Here is a 26,114-nt window from a genome sequence, read left to right as displayed (position 1 = left end):
GTGAAGAGGCCCTGTGGGTTACATTTTTACATCCGCCAAAGGTGGATGGAGGTTATGTTTTCACCCCGTCTGTCTGTCTTTGTTACTCCCGCCAGGGAGTAATGCATTCGTGTGTGTGTGTGTGTGTGTGTGTGTGTGTGTGTGTGTGTGTGTGTGTGTGTGTGTGTGTGTGTGTGTGTGTGTGTGTGTGTGTGTGCTCCCGCCAGGGAGTAATGCATTCGTGTGTGTGTGTGTGTGTGTGTGCGTGCGTGCGTGTGTGTGTGTGTGTGCGTTCGTTCGTGAACAAGATATCTGGAAAAGTTCTGAACGGATTTGGATGAAAGTTGGTGGGATGATTGCCCTTGGGATAAGGAAGAATTGATTCGTGTTTGGTGAAGCTCAGGATATTATTCCGGATCCAGGAATTTTTTTGGAGTATTCTTTTTTTGTTTTCCTTTAAAAACCATTTTCGCTGCAATAATTGGACCGATTGAGAGCAGATTTTCACCATAGGAGGGACTCGGTCTGTCGAATATTTTAATGGTAATGATGACGTCACAGGTCACGTGGTTCGGCCGCCATATTGGTTTGAGTGAAAAACACTAAAATCAAAAAATTCTCCAAAACGCCTGGACAGATCGAGGCCAAACTTTGCAGGCAGAATCACATACCCATGACGAACAAAAAAGTCAGCGAGCATGACGTCATGCATCACATGGTTTCAGAGTTATGACGTTTTTAAACACAAACATTTAAAACCTAGCTCCTCCCTCATTTGTGATCCAATCGAGGGGAAACTTTAAAAATCTGTTCAGCATATCAGTCTACTAAAACGTCCTTTTGGAATTTGCCATAGGTCACTTGGTTTGGCAGACATCGTTAATTAAACGCAAATAATAAAAACATTTATATCTCTTGAACCACTTCATTGATCGACGTGAAACTTCATACTGTACTAGAAGTCATGTAGAGTCACATGTGTGCAAAATTTGAAGATGATTTGATGTATGGTCTCGAAGCTAGAAGTTGTTATTGCGTGAAGAAGAAGTCTTCGACTGTGGACGATTAATTTATCACATGTACAGACCTGCAGGCATCCTTTGACACAATGTCCCCGGTTAATTTGAACCTCAAATAAAATTATAATTCCAGATTTGTCAATGGCTGAGGTATATTAACAAACGAATAAAACAGATTTGGCAAAATTCCAACTTTTTTTTTTAAAGATCGCAGATTCACCCAGGGTTGTGAGAGGCTGAAGAAGAAGAAACCTCGCATGGGCTTCCCAGACCAAATAAATAATTCTGGCTCTGCGATTTTCAGGTTTATTACTCCCACCAGGGAGTAATGCATTCGATCGTGCCCGTCCGTGTTCGTGTGTTTGTGAACAAGATATCTGGAAAAGTTCTGAATGGATTTGGATGAAAGTTGGTGGGATGATTGCCCTTGGGATAAGGAAGAATTGATTAGTTTTTGGCGAAGCTCAGGATATAATTCCGGATCCAGGAATTTTTTGGGGGGATTTTGTTGGGAAAGATTTTTTCTCTTTTACTGCATTGAAGCTTTTATTATTATTCTTAAATGGTGTTTTTCTCCTCTAATTCTGAGATATATCAAAATAAATTCTTTGACAGTTAGGACCTACTTTCTTTTTCATTTATTGTTTTGGGGAGAGGGGATGTTAAACAAAACGTATTATTCCAACTTGACCCACGGCGGGAGTATGTGCTTTACTGAGTGGCGTTCTAGTATGTCTGTCTGTGAACAAGATATCTCAAAAAGTTGTGGACGGATTCGGACGAAATTTGGCAGAGATGTACAGAGATGTACAGAGATGTACAGAGATGTACAGAGATGTACGTAACACGGATGAAATGATTAGATTTTGATGAAGATCCGGATTCGGATCCAGCTCGTATAACTTTTAAGTGATTCTTCAACATTCGGAGATAGGGCCAAAACGATAAATAGCACGATATCTCAAAGTTGTGGATGGATTTGGACGAAACTTGGTGGAGAAGTTGTGTGTGTGACAAGGACCAATCGACTCGATTTTGGTGAATATCTGGATCTAGATAGAGGAATTTAAGTGATTCTTTACCATTGAGAGATAGGGCAAAAACGATATCTAGCAGGATGTCTCAAAATGTTCTGGACGGGTTCTGACATGGACGAGTTATGACAAAACTAGGTGCATAAATTGGTTAGGTGACAAGAACAAGCCGATTAGATTTTGGTTCAGGTCTGGATCCAGATACGACCTATCAGTGGGATACAAAACGTAAACTGTTCACCTGGTGGATGTATGCTCTCTACTGCTGAGTGCCGTTCTCTTGTTTTATCTGCATTCAATTTAAAACTAATGTAATCAAAGTGAAGACCAATTACTGCAATGTAGTCCCAAAAAGGAAGCCGGACATAACAATACATGTGCACACACATACATATACATATAATATACAGTGCCTACAGAAAGTATTCAAACCCCTTGACTTTTTTCACATTTTGTTGTGTTACAGCCTGAATTTAAAATGGATTGAATTGATTTTTTTTTTTGCCACTGATCTACACATAATACCCCATAATGTCAAAGTGGAATCTTTTATGTGAAATTTTTACAAAATAATAAAAAATGAAATACAGAAATATCGAATTTACATAAATATTCAACCCCCTGTGTCAATACTTCGTAGAAGCACCTTTGGCAGCGATTACAGCTTCGAGTCCTCTTAGGTATGTCTGTATCAGCTTTGCACATCTGGATTTGAGGAGTTTTTCCCATTCTTCGATGCATATTTTCTCAAGCTCTGTCAAGTTGGATGTGGAGTGTTAGTGAAGAGCAATCTTCAAGTCTTTCCATAGATTCTCAAAAGGATTCATGTCTGGGAATTGGCTGGGTCACTCAAGCACTTTCATGTTCTTGTTCTGAAGCCATTCAAGTGTTGCTTTGGCTGTATGTTTGGGGTCATTGTGCTGTTGGACCGTAAATCTTTGTTGCAGTCCAAGGTTGCAGTCTTCAAGCAGCCATCAATCATCTGGACTGGTCTCCCATCTCTACCGCCTCTGACATCAACTCATCCTGGGAATTCTTCCAAAGTAAACTGCTCTCTCTCATGCACAGATTTATCCCATCTCGTCTTCAGTTGTCATACCCTTCCTCCCGTCCATGGTACACGGAATCTTGTGGTGAGGCTATTGCCCAGAAACAACTTGCTTTTGTCTCCTGGAAAGCAAATCCAACGGAAGGAAATCTCATTTCCTTTCACAAAGCCCGAAACAAGTGTGTGTCCACCCTCAGGAGAGCCAGGAAACAATATCTCTCCGTTCTCAGGACAGAACTCTCTTATCTGTCTCCCTCTTCCAAATCCTGGTGGCGTCTGGTCAAATCTGCTTCTGGCGTTTGTTCCCCCTCCATCCCCTCCCTCACCTCAAACGGCCACACGGCCACACCGCGTGAAAAAGCTGAATGCCTCAACTCTGTGTTTGCCTCTAAATCTTGTGTCCCAAACCCATCCCTCTCTGTACCCACCATACCCAGTCGTACCCAGCTGCTCCTGGACTCTGTGTCCTTTCCTCCTGACAAGGTGGAAAAGTTTCTGTCAACCCTTGACTCTGATTCTGCAACTGGACCTGACGGCATCAGCCCACGGGTCCTAAAATCTTGTTCTTCCGCTCTTTCACTCCCTCTCTCTGTTCTCTTCACACTCTCTTTTGCTCAAGGTCATCTGCCATCTGCTCGGAAATCTGCCAACATCACCGCTTTGCACAAAAAGGTGCAAAAACAGATCCCAGCAACTGCAGACCAATCAGCCTTCTCCCAATTATCAGCAAAGTCATGGAATCCATCATTGCTTCAGATATGAAATCTTTCCTCTTCTCCAATGGCTTGATCTCTGATCATCAATTTGGTTTCAGACCTGGTCACTCTACTCTGGACATGCTGCTACTGCTTTCTCAGCAATGGATGGAGGTCCTCAATGCCAAACAGGAAATTAGAGCGGTCTCCCTTGACATATCACGTGCCTTCGATACGGTCTGGCACCCCGCTCTGCTCACCAAACTCTCCTCTGTTGGTATCCATGGAAATCTCCACGCATGGCTGGCGGACTTCCTCTCTAGTCGTAGTCAGTGTGTGGCCCTGAATGGGTTTCTCTCATCTCTTCCTGTTCAGGCTGGAGTTCCCCAAGGCAGTGTTCTGGGCCCTGTGCTTTTTCTGGTCTTCATCAATGATCTCTCCCACTCTCTTGAAAATCCTCTCTATCTCTTTGCTGATGACTCCACTCTCTGCCGCTCCATTCTTCATCCCTCAGATCGGCAGTCTGCAGCCTCCTCACTCTCTGCAGACCTGGACAAAATCACAGACTGGGCAAACAAGTGGAACATGTCTTTCAATCCTGATAAATCTCACACTCTTACGATGTCTCTCCGAAAAGACCGACTGGACAACCCTCCCATATACTTTCTGAATAATCCTCTCCAAGAAGTTCTGTCACTCAAACTTTTGGGTCTCACTATCTGCCATGATCTTTCCTGGGAAAACCACATTTCAAATCTGGCCTCCAAAGCCAGTCACCGACTGGGCATCCTCCGTCGTGCGAAGTCCTTCCTTGGCACACCTGAGCTCCTCACCACGTACAAGGCTTTCATCCGCAGCTCAATGGAATACTGCTCTCCCCTCTGGGCTGGTGCTCTTGCCTCACACCTAGCTCGTCTTCACGCTGTTGAAAGCAAAGCATTCAGAATCATTGGAATCTCCCGCGATGAAGCTAACTCCAAGGGCCTTTCACTCACTCACCGCAGGCAGGTTGGTGGTCTTTCCGTCTTCTACCGACTCCTTTCTGGCCTTGCCCCCCCCAGCTCTCTCTGGGCTCTGTCCCGCAAATATTCCTACAGGTCGCACAAGATCTGCCTGCAACCCTCTTATGGTTAAACTGCCAAAATCAAGACTCTCTGCTCACCTTCACTGCTTCATTCCTCTTTTCTCTCGCCTCTGGAACAAACTCCCTCACTCTCTTCAATCCCACTCCACCCTCCAGGTCTTTAAAACAGCTGTTCACCACCATCTCTTATCTTCCCCCATCCAAAACCTTGATCTTTTCTATCCCCGATAATTTCACCCCAATTCCACTTTTTGAAATACCAACTTCTGTCCTGGAAGTCCTTTGTGTCCTTGTGTTTTATACTTCTCCCACCCCCCCCCCCCCTTCCCACGCCTCCTCCCCCCAAGCCCTCTCCCTCCCACACATCTCCCTGCTCTTAAATGTTGTGTGCTCTGAAGTGTTTGTGTGCTTCCCATTCTCTTGCCTTCCGCTCCCTCTTTTTATATATTTTGTTTGTCTGGTTGATTTGTTTGTGAAGTAAATGTCAGCTCTTTCACGAGCCTCGATTCAGTATACAAAAAAAAAAGAAAAAAAGAAAAAAGGTCTTTTGCACTATGAAGCAGGTTCTCCTCAAGGATTTGCCAGTATTTGGCTCCATTCATTATTCCCTTTATCCTTACAAGTCTCCCAGTCCCTGCTGCTGAATAGAATCCCCATAGCATGGTGGCTACCACCACCATGCTTAATGGTAGGGATGGTAGGGATGGTGTTAAATGGGTGATGAGCTGAGCTCGGTTTTCGCCAGACATTGTGCTTTGCATTCAGGCCAAAGAGTTCAATTTTTGTCTCATCAGAGATCAGACCACAGAATATTTTGCCGCAGGGAGTGGGGTGCAGGGGTTGCCCCACAAAATAGGTATTTTTTTGTTTGTTTGTTTGTTTGTTTAATGTCTTTTGATGACATTAGTTTCATTCTACATACTGCCCTGTCTTCTTGCAACCATTGAAATTGGTTTAAAATACCGTGATATTGTTTAAAATACCTTTGGTCAGTGTAGTTTACTGCTTTATACTACCAGGTGAGCACCCAGGGCTATTACCCCTATTTTATTTTTTATTTTTTATTTTTTTTATAGTCCTTTAATAACATATTTTCCTTTTCCTTTCCTTGTTAGAATGGTCACCTTTATGTCCTCCCTTGCCTTCTGAGTTTTTACAATCCTGTAAGTTACCTTCTCTCTTTGAGGAGTATTTAAGTTCTTGTCATTCTTCCCATGCTCAACTCTTTGAATGTTTTATTTCTCCTTCAATTTTTCTCTTGGTTTTCTCCTGCAATTTGCATTTCCTGCTGCTGTTGGAAGAATGTATTTTTCACAAATTTCCAATCCATGAACCCCTTTTACTACTTCCAGACCCATGGTCTCGATCCTTTGCTTTTGCACTCCTTCCATGAAGCCGCTGATACCTTCGCCGTGCAACTTCCGTAACTTAAATTGCTCCTCCTTAACCCTTTTTCCTTCCTTGGGATCTATTTTCAATTGACTGTATATCTATAATAAAGACTCAACCCAACTATCCATAACTATTTTTTGATCCGTCTGCCAGACCAGAAAGTACAATTACCCCCACTCTTAGAGGTGCTCCTATGCCCTTCACGCTTCTCAACAATTGATGTTTACTATTGCCAACTTTAATGATTCAAGTAATTTTAAAGTCCTCTCCTCAATTTCCTTTTCTCAAACCAAAGCCATAGACTCTTCCATAACCATTAGTTCTTTCTCCCACATGTTTATTTAAATATTGAGCGATAATTCATCTTCGCCCATTAATTTGGCAATTTTCCTCTTTGGTATGTCCTCCAGTTAGCAAACCTTTTCTTCTCCCTTCCTCTCACCCACAACCCATGCCGCAGAAATGGATTTTATATTGTTGTCTTCCTGATTCTATTTATCACAGTTGTCAGGAGAACTTGGTGCTCGTCATCTGCAGGGAAAGCAAACCCCGAGATGCGTCGGAACGCCAAATTAAGGGTTTCACTTCTCGTGGCTAGTCAGTTATTTAACTGGTGAGCCGAGCCTTTTGCCATCTAGGAACTCCCTCGTAAGGCAATGAAGGCCTGTTTCGTTTTGATGTACTGAACGGCCGCCTTCTGCAAATTCACCTTTAGTTTAAACAGGGACAAGCCTAACAATAGGAGTTCGCCTCAACGCCATCTGCTTCACACTGAGGTCCTTTGGACCCCGCGCATTGCACAGTACCCTAATATCTTATTGTTCCGCACCCCCCACGCTTTTTGAAAGACATTGGGGGGGATATTGTAATACCACCGTTTAGAGGCCATTTTTCCCCGCAAAGCGAGGGTTGGCCTTTTCGGGGACCGTGGTAGTTGTTGTTTTTTGGTCCCCTTTTTGAAGCAATGTTTTACGGCCGGATGCCCTTCCTGACGCCAACCCTTTTTGCCACCTTCAACGACAAACAGGGAATTACCAGTGAACTGGTACTCAATTAGCCGACCTCGGAAGGATGACAGGCTGAGTCAACCCCCCAGGCATTAATTCGGCGATCGACCGAGATTCGAACCCAGGATCCTAGGAATCCTAAGCCGGCACCCTAGCCGCTAGCCCAACACCAGGGATTATTGTAATCAGTTCCATATATCCGTCTGTCTGTCACGGTTGGGCAGAAATTCACCAAACCTAGTAGTTATGATCATCACATGGCACAAAGGTGCAAGAGCCATTTTATTTTATTTATTTATTTGTTTTTTTGACTCCGCCCGCTGGTGAGGGCTCAAAAGGTCAAATTCAAAAAAATGCAATTGTGGGCACATTTTAAAACATTTTTAAATGAATGAATGAATATGCAATCAACATTAGGGGAAGCATGAAATATGTAATGATATTTTTGGATTTGTGCCCCAAGCAATGGGGACTTGGGGGTCACAGGGGTCAAAATGAGAAAAAGAATTAACTCAAAATTTGATATTGCATCATTCCTGGTGGAACTTTGTGCTATCTTTGATCTTTGCTTTAGTTGTTAAGTGTCGGGATTTGCGATGGCATGCCATCGACTTCTCTCTTGTATTTATTTTGAAAAGGTGGAACTTCTTCTTCTCCTCTTCTTATTGTCCCCCGTCGCACCACGGAGCGAAAGGGGGACTATGGTTTTCCCCTCCGTGCGTGCGTGCGTACGTGCGTAAGCGAAGGACCGAATTCTAATTTGGTGTGTGGGTGCAACCCACGTCAAAATCCAAGATGGCCGCCACCATGTATGTCAGACCATGTATGTCTGAACCTTGTGAGCAGAATATCTTGAAATAAGCGAAGTACCAACTTCTAATGTGGTGTGTGGGTGTATCTAGGCATAAGGAAGAAGCTATTGAAAATTGGGTCGCCACGTCAAAATCCAAGATGGCCACCACCATATATACGTCTGAACCTTGTGAGAGAAATATCTTGAAAAATAAACGAACTACTAACTTCTAATCTGGTGTGTGGGTGTATCTAGGCATAAGGAAGAAGCTATTGAAAATTGGGTCGCCACGTCAAAATCCAAGATGGCCACCACCATATATACGTCTGAACCTTGTGAGGGAAATATCTTGAAAAATAAACGAACTACTAACTTATAATCTGGTGTGTGGGTGTATCTACGCATAAGGAAGAACGCTATTGAAAATTGGGTCGCCACGTCAAAATCCAAGATGGCCGCCACCATATATACGTCAGAACCTTGTGAGCAAAATATCTTGAAAAATAAACGAACTACTCACTTCTAATCTGGTGTGTGGGTATATCTACGCATAAGGGAGAACGCTATTGAAAATTGGGTCACCACGTCAAAATCCAAGATGGCCGCCTTGCGTCTTCCACTTTGTCAACTCACATCACTTCACTGACTGGGGACCTAGGCTTAACGCATGTTTTCTTTAATATGCAGCACAAGGTTGCGGGGTAGCATCATTGGCTAATTGCGTTGCTGTGCCACTGGTGAAATTCCCTCTGCAGGTTAGGACAGGAACTTGTAATTCGTTCATGGTGCCGGCGATAGCTCACCTACTCTGCGAAGGATACCATGTGGGGATCTTTAACATTCATCAACTAATACCAGTAGACCAGATGCCCGTTTAAGGTCCATCCAAGAGATGGAACACATATTGATGAATCATCCTGCCTGTGAAACACCTGGATGACAGTTAATAGTTGGGTCGGGATTCAAACCAAGTATGCATTGGAAGGACGGCAGGGTACTGGAAACAATGCAGCCAAGATCTTAAACCTTGTCCTCCAGCTAAAAAACACACTATTGATGATTCTAGGAGTTGGCCACACAATTTTATGAAATGGCCACACGTGGCCAATGGGTTGCCCACACTTGCATCCTTATAGGCTTGTGTGCGTACCTCTTGGACATCCTGTCAGCCAAGGTGGAACTTAACAATTGCAATTACAATATTTCATTGACATATGTTGGAAAATTACACACCCAGACCAGGAATCGAACCCAGGTCCTCTGGTGAACCCAGGTCATCTGGTGAACCGTACCAGTCCTCTGCCACCTGGGCGACCCTGGCTGAGCATGCAATTTTCCCACACATATAATTGCCACTCTCTTTCCGTCATTGCTTCCGGGCCACTCGCTGCCAACCATAGGCGCACCAATGGCCTGATCACGAGAGGGACTTCCTCCAATGGGGGGGGGGGGGGGGGGGGGGCAAACCCATGTCCGTTGTTATAAACACCACTGGGGTTGTAGAAACACAATCTATCTATAATTCCAGTAATCTCTGTGTGTATGTGTGTGTGTCTGTGTGTGTGTCTGTGTGTCTGTGACCGCTGTTTCTCGACAACCACGGGTCCGATATACTTGAAACTTGCCAGGTATATTGCTGGGGACCTGAGGATGTGCCTTTTCAAGGTTTCATATTAATCGGAGAAGTAGTTACCGAGCTATGTCCAAAAAACGATTCAACCAATCAGAGAGCAGCGAGCTATCACGTGTGCCGAACGTGGCGAACAGACTCTGCCTCGGACGGCACATTTGAGAGCGTATTCATTTATTTCACGTTGGCAAACTATGTTGGCGTTAAACTATGTTTTAAAACTAATTAAAACTAATTTGCGATTCATCGTAACTGCGATATGCGACCTTCCGGACAGTCAAATGAGGACGTCACTTCCGGACTTACGGATAGTCATAGTGACGACGTACTGATGCTGAACGTGGCGAGCAGACGCTGCCTCGGACGGCACATTTGAGAGCGTATTCATTTATTTGACGTTGCAATCTGTGTTGATTGTTGTAAGGTACGATCGATTGTAGTACACGTTTATAATAACTCTGCCGATACAGGCCCGATTAACTGCAGCGCCATCCGAGCTGCGGCGTCGGGACGATGCATTCATTGTACGGTCACATCACGCACTTACGGGCACGCCCATGGGCCCATGGGCACGCCCATGCATGCATGGGCGAAGACATTTTTTTTTTTTTTTTTGGCAAGGAACGGGCACCCATGTACGGGCACGTCCTAGTTGTATAAATGAACAGGATTATAAATAATTAATTGACAATGTAGGCAAATGCAATTTTTGATTCCTGGTCTGGGTTTGATTCCTGGTCTGGGCATGTAATTTTCCCACAAATAATAATAATAATAATGCATTTATTTTATATAGCGCTTTTCAGGAAGCCCAAAGACGCTTATCAATGTCAATTAATTATTTATAATCCTGTTCATTTATATAATTGAATTACAATATTGTATAGTACCAGATGCATTGGCTTATTGCCTTTTATGTTGTGGTTTAAATAAAAAATGTGAACATAATTTTTTTTTTTTAATCTTTTCTTTCGTATATTCTTTACCTCAGGTGTGCTACTGTACAATGCTACGTACAAGCCAGCAGTACGCCAAAGCCAGCAGTAACGCCAAAGCCAGCAGTACGCCAAAGCCAGCAGTACGCCAAAGCCAGCAGTACGCCAAAGCCAGCAGTACGCCAAAGCCAGCAGTATGCCAAAGCCAGCAGTACGCCAAAGCCAGCAGTATGCCAAAGCCAGCAGTACGCCAAAGCCAGCAGTACGCCAAAGCCGCACTCTGCCAAAGCCGCACTCTGCCAAAGCCGCACTCTGCCAAAGCCCCAGTACGCCAAAGCCAGCAGTACGCCAAAGCCGCAGTACGCCAAAGCCGCACTCTGCCAAAGCCGCACTCTGCCAAAGCCGCACTTTGCCAAAGCCCCAGTACGCCAAAGCCCCAGTACTCCAAAGCCAGCAGTACGCCAAAGCCAGCAGTACGCCAAAGCCTCAGTACGCCATGATCGCAGTACGCCAAAGCCGGAGTACGCCATGATCGCAGTACGCCATGATCGCAGTACGCCATGATCGCAGTACGCCAAAGCTGCAGTACGCCAAAGCCAGCAGTATGCCAAAGCCAGCAGTATGACAAAGCCGCAGTATGCCAAAGCTAGCAGTATGCCAAAGCCAGCAGTATGCCAAAGCCAGCAGTATGCCAAAGCCGCAGTATGCCAAAGCCGCAGTATGCCAAAGCCGCAGTATGCCAAAGCCGCAGTATGCCAAACCCGCAGTATGCCAAACCCGCAGTATGCCAAAGCCGCAGTATGTCAAAGCCGCAGTATGCCATGATCACAATATGCCAAAGCCAGCAGTATGACAAAGCCGCAGTATGCCAAAGCCACAGTATGCCAAAGCCGCAGTATGCCAAAGCCGCAGTATGCCATGATCGCAGTATGCCATAGCCGCAGTATGCCATAGCCGCAGTATGCCAAAGCCGCAGTATGCCAAAGCCGCAGTATGCCAAAGCCGCAGTATGCCAAAGCCGCAGTATGCCAAAGCCGCAGTATGCCAAAGCCGCAGTATGCCAAAGCCGCATTATGCCAAAACCGCAGTATGCCAAGGCCGCAGTTTGCCATGTTCACAGTACGCCAAAGCCAGCAGTATGCCAAAGCCGCAGTATGCCAAAACCGCAGTATGCCAAAGCCGCAGTATGCCATGATCGCAGTATGGCGAACCATCACACCTCCCACCACTGTCACAACTGAAAATGTATTTCTATGAAAATACAATTAATTTGCTTGTTGACAACCCTTGCAGATTGCATCTATCTTGCTGTTTCGAGCATGTGCTGTTTTTAGTCACCAACCAATTTTATGTTGTTGTTGCCTTCCAGGATGTCATGATGGATACAACCGTCACCAGCTGCCCGGTGACCACCATCGTGCAGAGCACAGCAGTAGCTCAGCCGAAGGCTCAAATCCTTCCATTACCAGTTGCCCCAGCAGCAACAATAACCACAGGTTTGATTTCTCTTCCACTTGAGTATAGACAAAAATCACTTGTTCTTTTGAGTTTCTTTGGGGAACAACAGCTTTTTTCTATTGATTTATGCCCTTTCCAATGATGCAGATCTTCGTAACCTGAAGTTGGGTGAATTTATTCCATGGCTCTTATTGTCATGCTTGTGGATTTTGTATGGGAAGGAAAATAATTCTGGGTCATTTCATGCCACCTCGTCTGACTTTCAACAAGTTCCCCGGCTGACCACCTGAGAAACTTGTGGAATTTTGATTTTTAATACACGTCTTCAATGGTGAAACTACCCGACAAAAAAAGTTGGGCTGCAACTCGAAGTTTGGTTGTTAGGGAACCCTATAAATATGGTGCCACGTGTATTTTTTGCAATTGAGAATGACATTTTTTCAAAATCTTTTTTTTTTGATTTTTCAAATGACAAATTTTCAAAATGCAACTTCCCCCATCCAAAACCTTGATCTTTTCTACCCCCGCTAATTCACCCCAGATACTTTTTTTGAAATTCCAACTTCTTTCCTGGAAGTCCTTGCAGTGTTCATATGTTTTATACCTCTCCCACCTCCCCCCAAGCCCTCCCCCTCCCACATTTCTCCCGATGTCCCTGCTCTCAAATGTTGTGTTTGTGTCCTTCCCCCTCTCTCCCCATCTTGTCTACCGCTCCCCTTATTTTTTTGTGTTTTATGTGTCGGTTTGACTTTTTGTGTGATTAATATTAGCTCTTTCACGATCTTGTATACAAAAACAAAACAAAAAAACATTGCTACGTCACGGGTGGTGAAGATTGTGGTCAAGTTTCATCGAAATTGTATGTGTAGTTTCAGAGAAGAAAGCAAATATCTATTTTGGGGTGGTCAAACCTGGACCCACTTTGATCCCCCGTAGACCCCCTCAGACTTCGATTTTCTTAGTGCTGTGAACAATCTTTGGTACCTCACATGTGATGAAGGTTGTGGTAAAGTTTCATCGAAATAGTGTGTGTAGTTTCAGAGGAAAAAGCAAATTCCTATTTTGGGGGGTCAAACTTGGATACACTTTGACACTCGGTAAACCCCCTTAGACCCCGATTTTTTTTTTATGCCCTGAACAAACTTTAGTCACAACATAGAAAATATAATTTGTGCCAAATTTGGTCGCAATCCCATCAGCGGTTTCGGAGAAGTTTCAAGTGTTTACGGACGGACTGATAGACTGACGGACTGACGGACTGACGGACTGATGGACTGCTGGAATGATGGACGGACGATGCGCCATCGCATAAGCTCCCCTGAACTTCAGTCCAGGTGAGCTAATGAAACCCAAAAGTGCCCATGTGTCGTTCTTCTTCTTCTTCTTCTTCTTCTTTTTATTATTATTACGAGTGATACCCGTGGAAAAATCCATATTTAAAAACGTAAAAGATAAAGGGAAAAAGTGACAATTTTTGGCACAAAATACCACAAAAAGTACAATTTTTTTTAAAATACTCACTCAGAGGTATCTGAAGGTAAGGCTGTGGTAAAATAAACAATTTGCCACTAAAATGGATGGGAAATTAATACGAATTCTCACTAAAAAGGATACATTAAAAAGGTTACATTTTGTCTCGTGAAATTATCCAAACACGGGAGAGAAGTTGGTCGAACGTGGAAAAGAACGTCGAACGTGGCAGGCATACCGCTTTTCAAAGTACATGCTTTTCAAATTGGCTAAAACATGAAGAACGAGAAAGAGCAATCAGAGATTGCAGACCCTCGCTAGGATGTGTTTTCAGTGTTTTTTTAAGGCTTTTGTGCTAAAACAAATATGGCGGCCGAACCACGTGACCGATGACATCGTCGTTTTTTTTTCTCCACCAATTTATCCCGAGATGGTGCTCAATAAATTTCATCTTGATCGGATGAAGTTTTGTACTTGTCGAATTATGACGTCATAATGGAGGCACCTATGACATCATCCTTAACATATTTTATTCCCCATGGAGAGTTCTTTACGATGAGCGATGTCTCAATTTTTTCTATGCAGCGCTTTCGGAGATATAGAGGTGCAAAGTTTTTCGGTTTTTCCAATATGGCGGCCGAACCACGTGACCTATGACGTCATAATTATAATTTCAAAATTATACAGGTTGAGTTGCACCTCTGCTAAAAATATTCTGTCAATCGGACCAACGGTTGCAGAGAAAAATCATATTTATTCTGTGCAGACAAACAAACAACAGACAAAAAACAAACGGACTCAAATGCAATACCCTCACCTCAGGCGAGGGTAAAAAAGGAGAATCAACAACAACAACATGCATTTTAAAGGCCATTTTCCCGACTAGAGCGGGGGTTAGCCTTGCGGTCCCCATGACAATCTTCTCCATTTTGCCCTATTTTCTGCATCTCTCCTTGTTAACCCCCTTGCCTGCATTTCTTCTTCCACCATCTTTAGCCAAGTCTTTCTCGGTCTTCCCCGTCCTCTACCTCCTTCTACATTCATTTCCATCATTCTTCTCAACCAGTCACTTTCATCCTTCCTCAACACATGACCAAACCATCTCAACCTGTTTCTCTTCACAGCATCCATCACAGGCTCTATTCCCATCATCTTTCGCAATTCATCATTTGTCTTCCTCTCTCAAAACGATACTCCACACATCCACCGAACCATTCGCATTTCCACCCTTTCCAACCTTCGTTGCTGCTCTACGTTCATTACCCATGTCTCGCTCCCATAAATCATAACACTTCTCACACATGCAGCATACACCTTTCCCTTCAGCTTCAACGACACTCCCCTCATCATCAGCACGCCACTCAGTTCCCGAAACTTCTTCCATGCACATCTCACTCGAGCAACCGTTGCCGAGTCTGATCCACCTTCTCCATTCAGCATGTCTCCGAGGTAGCAAAATGTTTTCACACCTTCCAGCTTCATGCCGTCTCCAAGATCCAACTCATTTCCCCCATCTGCAGCTCCCTCTGTGCACACCTTACATTTGAATGTAGCTGCCACACTGGTTAATGACCCTCTCAGACCACTACATTTTTGATGAACCCACTCAGCGCACATTGTACATTGAATGGAGTTCACTCCGACACCCTTCCTACACACAGCACAGGGCCACTTCCCAGTTCTTTCCACCTCACCACATGCTTTACCACTTGCCATCACCTTCATCTTTCCGATATTCACCTTCAGACCTTTTGTCTCCATACATTCCTTCCACTTGTTCATCTTTTCCTTCAGTCCATCCATACTTTCCGCAATCAACACCAGATCATCTGCATACAACAACTCCCACGGTAAACCCTCCTTTACGTTCTGAGCCAGCACCTCCATCACAGCTACAAATAGTAGTGGACTTAGTACCGACCCCTGATGCACTCCCACCTTCACCTCAAACTCACCACTGTTCCCGTCCTTCGTCCTTACAGCTGTGCGCGCTCTTTTGTACATTGCCATCACTACTCTGATCAACCATTCCTCCACTCCTAACTTCCTCAATGCCCATGTCAATACTTTGCGTGGAACGCTATCGAATGCTTTCTCCAGATCAACAAACCCAAGAAACAACTTCTTCCTCTTCTCCATGTACTTCTCCTGCAACTCCCTCACAATGAAAAGCACATCTGTCGTTCCTCTTCCTGGCATAAATCCAAACTGCATTTCGTCGATCTTCACTTTCTTCCTTATACTCCTCTCCAACACCCTTTCCAATACCTTCATTCCATGCTCCAATAACTTTATCGCTCGGTACGAGCCACACCAGAGGGTCACCTTTCCCCTTGTATAGAGGGACGAGGGTACGCAGTCCCCAATCCACTGGAATGCGGCCTTCTTTCACCACCAGATTACAGATCTCTGTCATTCTCTTCACACCCCAACTTCCTGCTGCCTTCAACATATCTCCCACAACTCCCATCGGCCCTCCCGCTTTTCTACCCTTCATTGCTTTTATCGCTTCCTCAACTTCCTTCTCAGTTATCTTCTCTGCCGGTCCTAAAACTGGGTTACTCTCTATGTTGCCATCCCATTCATTCTCTGTATTCAACAGCATTTCCATATGTCTTTTCCATCTTCCTTTAATTCCATCTGGGTCGACAACGATTTGTCCCACTTCATCCTTCAAGCAACTCACCCCCATCACATCACACCTCTCTTTTGCTATCTGCTTTGCAATCCTGAGTACTGCTTTCTGACCCTCTTCCGAATCCAAGCGTTCTCCGAACATTTTGCTACATGCCATATGTCTTTGCTACCGTTGCTATTTGCTCAGCCTTTGCTACCCCTTTCTTTGCAGCCTTCCTGGCTGCCTTATAACTTTCATGCTCTGCTGTTTCTGCTCCCATACCCTTCGCCTTCTGCCACTCCTTGAACTTCTTCCTCTTCTCGTCAATCCTCTTTCCAACTTCATCATCCCACCACCATGTTTCCGAGTGCCTCGGTGGTCCTTTTGTCCATCCACATACCTCACCAACGGCTCCCAACAGACTAGCTTTCATTGACATCCAACCACTTTCAAGCTCAACCACATCATCCTCGACCCTACTCAGCCTCTCTTTTAATGCCTCCCTTACTGTCACCTCTTTCAACCTCCACACCTTCATTCTCGGTTGGTACTTCACCCGCCGAGCTCTCCTCACACCTTTCACCCTTATGTCGCAGACAACCAAGTGGTGCTGTGAAACGGCCTCCACCCCCGGGATCACCTTTGTGTCCCGGAGGTGCCCCCTATCTCGCCTACCCACCAGCAGGTAGTCAACGGTTGTCGTCGACCCACCTGACGTGTATGTAACAAGCTTATTATCCTCTTTCTGGAACTGAGTATTACAAATCAACAAATCAGCTCCATTAGCAAACTCCAAAATCCTTTCACCTTCTCCATTTCTCACACCATATCCGTAACCCCCATGAACTCCCTCAAAACCATCCATACTCCTTCCCACATGTCCATTCAGGTCTCCTCCCACCACAACAACTTCCTCATCTTTCACGTTTTCCATCAGCTTCTCTATCGCACACCAGAACTTGTCCTTCTCTTCATCGCTTCGACCAACCTGCGGAGCATATCCCGAGATGACGTTCACCAAGAGCTTTCCAATCATCATTTTCACCATCATCAACCTATCACTCACTCTAGTCACACTCACCACACTGTCTACAAACTCCTCAGAAAACAGGACACCAACACCATTCACGCCCTCCAGGCACCCTTGCCACATTCTCCAAAAAAGGAGAATCAACAAATTGATATAAACTTGTCAAGGTCCATAACGTGGGTCTGTATTATCCAAACTTTGGACATGAAGTCAATTGGCCTGCATGTCTACGATTTTCCCAAAAAACCCTGACTCAGTATTATTATTATTCTTTTCAGATAGATTAACTTCAAATTGGTTTTAGCTATGAAAGTGGTTTAAACACGCATCTACTGCATTTTATAGTGGGAAAGTGGAAATGATCGAAATTTTAATAGCTTGAAAGGATTCCACGAAACGTATGCAAAACTGTATTCCTTCATAAAGGAATCGGAAGGGAACAGAGGGGTGGCCGGAACTATGGCTGTCGATCAGCCTAATGGGGGCGGGGCCACTAGACACATTTGCTCAAGGGCCAATCAGACATATTATGCATGTGGTTAACGGTGGGATATTAATCAGGGAGTCGGTAGACTTCCTATCCAATGTATTATGGGTCGCTCCTGGGAGATCGATCGGCTGTCTCCATGCCACTGCCCTGCTTGTGCATGGCAGGCACAGGGCCAATCAAATCTTTATAGACGTTAGATTGTCTATAAAATATGTCCAGTACCATTACAATGTGAGCACGTCTATAAGGTTTGTATGGCAGCATTTGTAAATCAGTAGTGTCGCATCGTTAATACAGGTGCTCTTGTCACATAATCTTGGCAAAACACTTTAGAACTAGAAAGTGTAAGTATTTTTTGTTGTTGTTCTGTTTTAATAAACGTTTTGATCAACTCTGCTTTCTTTGCTTATTTTCACCTTGTTAGGTGCATTGAATCGGGCGCCAAGGATGTTCGCTGCTCTTCCGGTGCAGCAAGTTGCTCCAAGCTTGGTTTCGGCTGGACGTTCTACACTTCAGACCACTGCAGCCACCACTATTGTACCCTCGACACCCTTGCGTATGGTGCAGAGCAACCCACCAATGGTTGGTTCTCCACGTCCACAGCTCCTGCAAGCATGCACAGCTCCTGGTGCCACTGTGCAACAGCGTGTGGTCTTGACACCACAAACACAAGCTCGATTGCCAAGTGAGGGCCTCACTTGAACTACTTTGTTTGTTGTTGGCTCTGCTCGAGATAAGACAGAATGTTTATCTTTGCATTGCCTCCATATTGATTCTTGTATACCCAACCCATTCCGTTCTGTCTCAATCTTACACCCATTGTACCGACTGTTTATTGGACTGTTTGTCCTTCTTGTATGAGAAGTTAGAGAGAGTTCTGGCTGGCCTCCACCCTGCTTTTTTGAAGAGCTGAAATGGCATCAGTGTCAATGCTCTCAAATCCTGCTCACCTCCTATTGCCTCTCCTATGCCTGCATTATTCAGCCTGTTGTTCTCCTTCGACCATCTCCCACCTACCTGGAAATTGGGAAACATCACTCCCATCCACAAGAAGGGTACAAAACAGATCCCATCAGCTATAGAAGAAGAAGAAGAAGAACCACCTTTGGAGGCCATTTCCCCCCGCAGAGCAGGGGTTGGCCTTTTTCTGGCACTTTGGTCCCCTTTTTGAAGCAATGTTTTATGGCCGGATGCCCTTCCTGCCGCCAACCCTGTTAGTCGCCTCTTGCGACACACAGGGAATTACCAGTGAACTGGTACTCAATTTGCCGACCTCGGAAGGATGACAGGCTGAGTCAAACCCCCTGGCGTTAATTCAGCGATCGACCTGGATTCAAACCCAGGATCCTAGGATTCCAAGCTGACACCCTAACCGCTAAGCCAACACCAGGCTACTGATAGAGATATTTTTTAGATAGTATGTAATAGATGAATCAAGAAATTCAATGTCCATAAACTTTTGTCAGAAGAAGAATCACAAATTTTAATTCCCGAGGAGGACAACACTTTCTGTCTACAAGGAAATACACAGCAAGAAAACAATAACCCTTATCAAACCAAGAAGAACACACTGCAATTCACGAAAGGCACACTGCAAGATTTACAACAAAATCCTAGATCAAAGTCCTAAGTGAAAATCCTGGTACAGGAGAGATGCACAAAGAAATGTCACACCAAACACCAGCAAGCATAGAATACAGTCAACATACAGTGTAAACAAAGGTGGTTTTTATATACACAAAGAATTAAGTTAAGCACCCCCCCCGTTTTTTTACAACCTCGCACATTACAAGTTTGTTGTCGTCAAAACAGTGTAATATACCCATGATATTGCTATATTTTCTGGAGAAGTGATATTATGGTCACATAAAAACATAACAATCATGCAGTGTTCAATATTTTATTCTGAATAATTTAAGGTGAAATTTTTTGGGAATTTTAGGCATATTTTCACCTCAATTTAAGTATGGAGCTATAGGTCCATCACGGACAGTGTGGATGACGTTTATGTTTTCTAACGTACAGTCATTGTTCTGAGAAGACCTCTAGCGATCTTTGCGTCAATAACGTGTGTAGGACCCACGTGATCGGATCACTGACTCAACCAATCACTTTTTTTCACTTTGATCACTCAATTTCATCAATGGATAATTGCTAATGTCATACCAATCATTATTTGATCTCACATACCTTAGAATATATGCCAATGTATACATATACACAAAGAATATATATTAGGGGGTGCTTACCTTAATTCGTTGTGTAGGGGTGCTTAACTTAATTCTTTGTGTATACAAACCTAAAGTAAACAAAAACCTAAAGGTGGTTTTTATACAGTGTAAACAAACAGAATCGACCAGCCAAGTGAAGTATCCTAAGTACAACATTTACAACATTACAAACCCAGTGAAAATCCTAAGTACAACAAACCAACATTTTACAAACCCATTGATAATCCTAAATATTTGGACGTCAGTTCTGATCTTTATACAAGTTGAAAATGGGAGGAGAAAGTGGAGGGGGAGGAGCGAAGAGAGGGGAGGAGAGCAGTAGGATTGGTTAGGAAAAGTGTAGGTGGGAGGGAGCAAGGATCGAGGGATACAATGTGATTGGTCGAGTGAAATATTGAGCAGAGGGATATCCCGCTGATTGAGAATGCATATTAAAATCTCCTTAATGAGGAAGATATGTTCTTCGAGACTCTGCAACGCCAAGATTCTCCCAATTACATGTAAAGGCATTCACTTCATGTGAATGTAACTACAAAAACTTTATATATATATATATATTTACTAATTCAAACTTTTAAATATCAAACTTAGAAATACCTGAGTTTTGCAAGCACATCAAATTCCAAATCTGCATGTTATCTGTAATTCATTCATCTTTAACATTATTGTTTTCGCAGGACCTGAGTATTCTGCCAGTTGATGCAAGGGTTATCATACCACATTGCAAATTGACAGAATAGTAACATGAGACTTAATACGTCATGTTAAAACTTCAAACAGGCATGCAATTAAATAAGAAGGTCCTTATTTAATCAATAGGTCGCTCAGTAGCTATGACAACCACATCCTTGGTCAACCTGCAAACTCATCTTTTCCCTCATAAGTCAAAAATCATATATACAGTATATATATATCAGCGGGATATCCCTCTGCTCAATATTTCACTCGACCAATCACATTGTATCCCTCGATCCTTGCTCCCTCCCACCTACACTTTTCCTAACCAATCCTACTGCTCTCCTCCCCTCTCTTCGCTCCTCCCCCTCCACTTTCTCCTCCCATTTTCAACTTGTATAAAGATCAGAACTGACGTCCAAATATTTAGGATTATCAATGGGTTTGTAAATCAGCGGTATATATATACGAGGATATATATATCTATATAAATAAAGGAGGTGTGTGTGTGTGTGTGTGTGTGTGTGTGTGTGTGTGTGTGTGTGTGTGTGTGTGTGTGTGTGTGTGTGTGTGTGTGTGTGTGTGTGTCTGGATGTCCACTTATAACTCAAGAACTACACATCGGAGAAAAGTTTTAGGCACAGATTCGGAATCAGCATAAAATTCCGGTGGTTATAGGCTACTTTTTATTTTAATATCAATGGTTTAAAAAACCGGGCCAGCTGCAATTCCATGGTGTAGTTTGTGGCGGCGCTATTGCCCCTTTCCGATCCCATGACGCATTGCGGTTCCGATTCGCGATAAGGTCTATGCGCTATCACCGACACTTTTCCACCTTTTCCATACCTTTTAATCAGATTTACCTAATCGTCCATCATAACCACATTACGCTTGGAAACACTGGCATTATCCTTCTTCAGACCCATGGCTAACACAGACACAGTAAAGGAATACTGTACGTCACCTCTGTTTTGAATGAGAATCAGCGGTTGCGCGTACGTACAGTATACTGTACGTACATATTTATATTTTTAAAATGTGCTTTTTATTGTATTTTAAATTGTTTTTTAGCTTCTTTTATTGTTAATTTATGTACTATTTTATTTATTTTAAATATATTTTTAAGGAAAACAAATGTTTTCACGTCCGTAGGAGTGACGTAATGTCGCACATAATGACGTTCGCTGCCCGGTCATGAAAGAAATTATGATTCTCTTGCCAAAGTGACATGAAGATCAGGCAGTAAACCTCCCAACTGAGTTTCTCAACAGTCGGCAGCCTCAAGGACTCCCAACACACAGGTTGATTCTCAAGGTGGGAGCACCAATCATGCTTCTAAGGAATCTTGATCCACCAAAGCTGTGTAATGGAACACGATTGACAATCCAGCAAATGATGCCGCATGTCCTAGAGGCAACCATCCTCTCAGGACAATACAGAGGAGAGAAAGTATTCATTCCAAGGATACCACTTATTCCACCTGACCTTCCATTCTCCTTCAAGAGGATTCAGTTCCCCATCAGGCTATGTTTTGCTATGTCCATCGACAGGGCACAGGGGCAATCAATGAAGGTTGTAGGCCTGAACTTCACAGAACAAGTGTTTGCCCATGGCCAGCTGTACGTGGGCTGCTCGAGGGTTGGAAAACCAAGCAATCTTTGTCTTGGCACCACGTAAGAAAACCAGAAATGTTGTATACCCAGAGGTTTTGAGAAATTGAAAATTGAAGAAACGTCATGTAGGAAATGTACTGTGATATTGCTCTAAAATATACATGTCCTTTTCATCATATATTTGTATTATTCTTATTCAACCCGGGCGAAGCCGGGTACCTCAGCTAGTATATATATACAGACTTGGCATTTAATATGGAATATTTTTTTTCTTGACTTGGGTTTACTTTCTGAACTCGGCATATCAATCTGATGAGTTTCTTTTACGCTTCGGTGATTTCTTTGTTAAAAGAACCATGTCACTGATTGTCTGTCGCAGCAAGAAGTCAATAACAGGATTATATCACAGGTGGCATGACAAAATGTACGGACAGGTACATTTGACGATTGGCTTCACAATCGGGTAAATAAGGGTTGTTGCGTTCTGTATTAGTGGAAAACAACTGCTGCACGTCTACAAAAGTTATTGCCGCTTCCCCTGGAGATGGTCCGTCAACTCGGCAATGCTGTTTGTCATTTAGTGGTGGCTTCACGAAATTCCGGCATGAAACAGCGTGCTATTGCTCGGCAGTATGGCATCACTCAAGGTCAGGTGTCAAAGATCCTGAAACGAAATGCTCAGATGGGTGTCCCTCCTCCAATACCAAGGCCAGGACGTCCACGCAGAACCACAAGGAGAGATGATCGCCAGCTGCACCGGTTAGTCCGCAATGGCTGTACCAAGTCAGCTAATCGGCTTAGGGCTGAGTGGCAGCAACTGACAAATGTGCCTGTATCCAGAAGGCTAGTCAACCAACGACTGGTTCAAGCAGGCTATCGTGCCAGGCGTCCCCTGAGAAAGCCACGCCTGACCAGACAACACAGCCAGCGCCGATTGCAGTGGGCCAGAGAGCACCGTCAATGGCAGCCAGGACACTGGAATCACGTGACCTTCAGTGACGAGTCTAGATTTCTGGTCTATCGTCAAGATGGCCGCGTCCGAGTGTGCAGACAAGTGCATGAAGCCCACAACAAAGATTGCATAGTGCCAAGAGTCCAAGCTGGAGGTGGTGGGGTGACCGTTTGGGCTGCTTTTCATGCAGGGGGCAAAACTGACCTGGTTGTTCTGAATGGAAACCTGAACCAGTTCAAGTACAGGGCCATTCTGGAAGAAACATTACTTCCAGTTGTTTGTGCAGCCTTTCGAGGAAACTTTGTCTTCCAAGATGACAATGCACGGCTTCATCGTGCTCGCATGATCCAACACTTTCTTGCTGACCGTGGTGTAGAGCATATGGAGTGGCCTGTCATGTCCCCGGATATGAATCCGACAGAGAACTTGTGGGCAGAATTAACGCGTCAAATCGACAACTTGGACCAGCAGCCTGCCTCTGTGCGTGAATTGCAGCAGGCTATTGTAACTGCATGGCAAGCGATTCCTGGCCAAACCTTGGCAAATCTCGTGAACAGCATGCCTCAACGTGTACGTGCTCTCCTGAATGCTCGTAGGGGTTACACGAAGTACTGAACTGTAATTTTACTGTCCGTAATCCCAGTCCTAATTTAGCTTTTGTTTTTGTTGAAAATTTTTTTGGCTAATGTGCAAAATAAAGAGAAACTTCTGGAAAACGTACAGAAGTTTAACACAGTACTGTCCGTGAATTGAGTTCGATATCAGTTTACATCACTTTCAAGGATCAATTTATTTGCTTCGAAATGTCAAATGTGGTTTTTGTTTCTTTTAAAGGTCACATTAACAAAATCTAGAATAATTTCAACATAATTCCAATGAACTTTTGGTTCTTAGTCATCTTGAAAAGTAAGTTCACCCCCACAAAAAAAAAATTCCATATTAAATGCCAAGTCTGTATATATATATATACTTTTTTTTTTTTTAAATATATATATATATATCTATATACAGTGGAACCTTGACTTACGAGTTTAATTCGTTCTGTGACCGAGCTCGTAACTCAAATTGCTCGTTTCTCAAATCAAATTTCCCCATTAAAATGCATTGAAATGCTATTAATCCGTTCCAGCCCGCCAAAAACCACACCAATTTTTTTTTAAATATACAGTATATATAAAAATATCTCGCGCTTTATATTTCACCTGTATGCAGCATACAAGTTGGCAGGATGGCCTGGACTGGAGGTACGCACACTTGACTCTAAAGTCTAAACTGTCCAGCCTGGGTTTGAATCCCGACCCAGCTATAACCTGTCATGGGTGAATCACAGGCAGGGTGATTCATCAATGTGTGTACCGCTAAACTGGGCACCCCGTTTGCGTCCCATTAGTTGTTGGATGTTAAGGATCTCAACGTGTTTTCCACAAAGAGAAGGCGAGCTATCGCCGGCACTCTGAACAAGTTGTGGCCTGGCATGCTCTTCTCCTCTGCCGTTATATACGTCCTCCTCGGCATCTTTTTCCAGAAGAGCCCTGTCTCGTCACAGTTGAAGATTTGCTGGGGGATGTATCGTTCGGCTTCTATCAGTTCGGCAAAAGTTATAATAAAATCTTCAGCTGCCTTCACATCCGCCTCACCAAGTCGACAACACGCACACCTCGCTCATGTTTTTCGACGATTGCGTGTTTTATATCCAAGCACATCATCCTTTTGTCCTTGTTTTATATCATCCTTGTTTTATATCCAAGCGAAAACAAAGCAACAGCGATATACGTCAGAGATACTGTACTTGCACGGCAAGATAACCACGTGACCAGAACCCACCTGGTGGCGTAAACTCAAAATAACCAACATGCGAAAACAAAAATGCAGCGATATACGTCAGAGATACTGTACTTGCACGGCAAGATAACCACGTGACCAGAACCCACCTGGTGGCGTAAACTCAAAATAACCAACATGCGAAAACAAAAATGCAGCGATATACGTCAGAGATACTGTACTTGCACGGCAAGATAACCACGTGACCAGAACCCACCTGGTGGCGTAAACTCAAAATAACCAACATGCGAAAACAAAAATGCAGCGATATACGTCAGAGATACTGTACTTGCACGGCAAGATAACCACGTGACCAGAACCCACCTGGTGGCGTAAACTCAAAATAGCCAACATGCGAAAACAAAAATGCAGCGATATACGTCAGAGATACTGTACTTGCACGGCAAGATAACCACGTGACCAGAACCCACCTGGTGGCGTAAACTCAAAATAACCAACATGCGAAAACAAAAATGCAGCGATATACGTCAGAGATACTGTACTTGCACGGCAAGATAACCACGTGACCAGAACCCACATGGTGGCGTAAACTCAAAATAACCAACATGCAAAAACAAAAATGCAGCGATATACGGCAGATACTGTACTTGCACGGCAAGATAACCACGTGACCAGAACCCACCTGGTGGCGTAAACTCAAAATAACCAACATGCGAAAACAAAAATGCAGCGATATACGGCAGATACTGTACTTGCACGGCAAGATAACCACGTGACCGGGTGGCGAAAGCTCGTAACTCAGATCTCGGCTCGCATCTCAAAGCAATAAACCGCCCCGAGCGACGGCTCGTATCTCGAAAAACTCGTAAGTTGTGGCACTCGTAAGTCAAGGTTCCACTGTATATATATATCTATCTATCTATCTATATATATATATATAGATATATATAACCAACTAAACCGTGGTGGCGTAAACTTGTATTGGTGGTGGCGTATATAACCGTGGCGTATATAACCAACTAAATCTATCTAAACGGTGGTTTTGGCGTGGTGGCGTATATAACCAACTAAATCTATCTAAACGGTGGTTTTATATGTATATATATATATATATATGTATATATATATATATATATATATATATATATATATATATATATATATATATATATATATATAT

This window comes from Myxine glutinosa, chromosome 6, assembly GCF_964187855.1.
Source record: "Myxine glutinosa chromosome 6, kmMyxGlut1.1, whole genome shotgun sequence".
Taxonomy (NCBI): Eukaryota; Metazoa; Chordata; class Myxini; order Myxiniformes; family Myxinidae; genus Myxine; species Myxine glutinosa.
The sequence above is the reverse complement of the archived record's forward strand: the minus strand, read 5'-3'. Positions refer to the sequence as shown.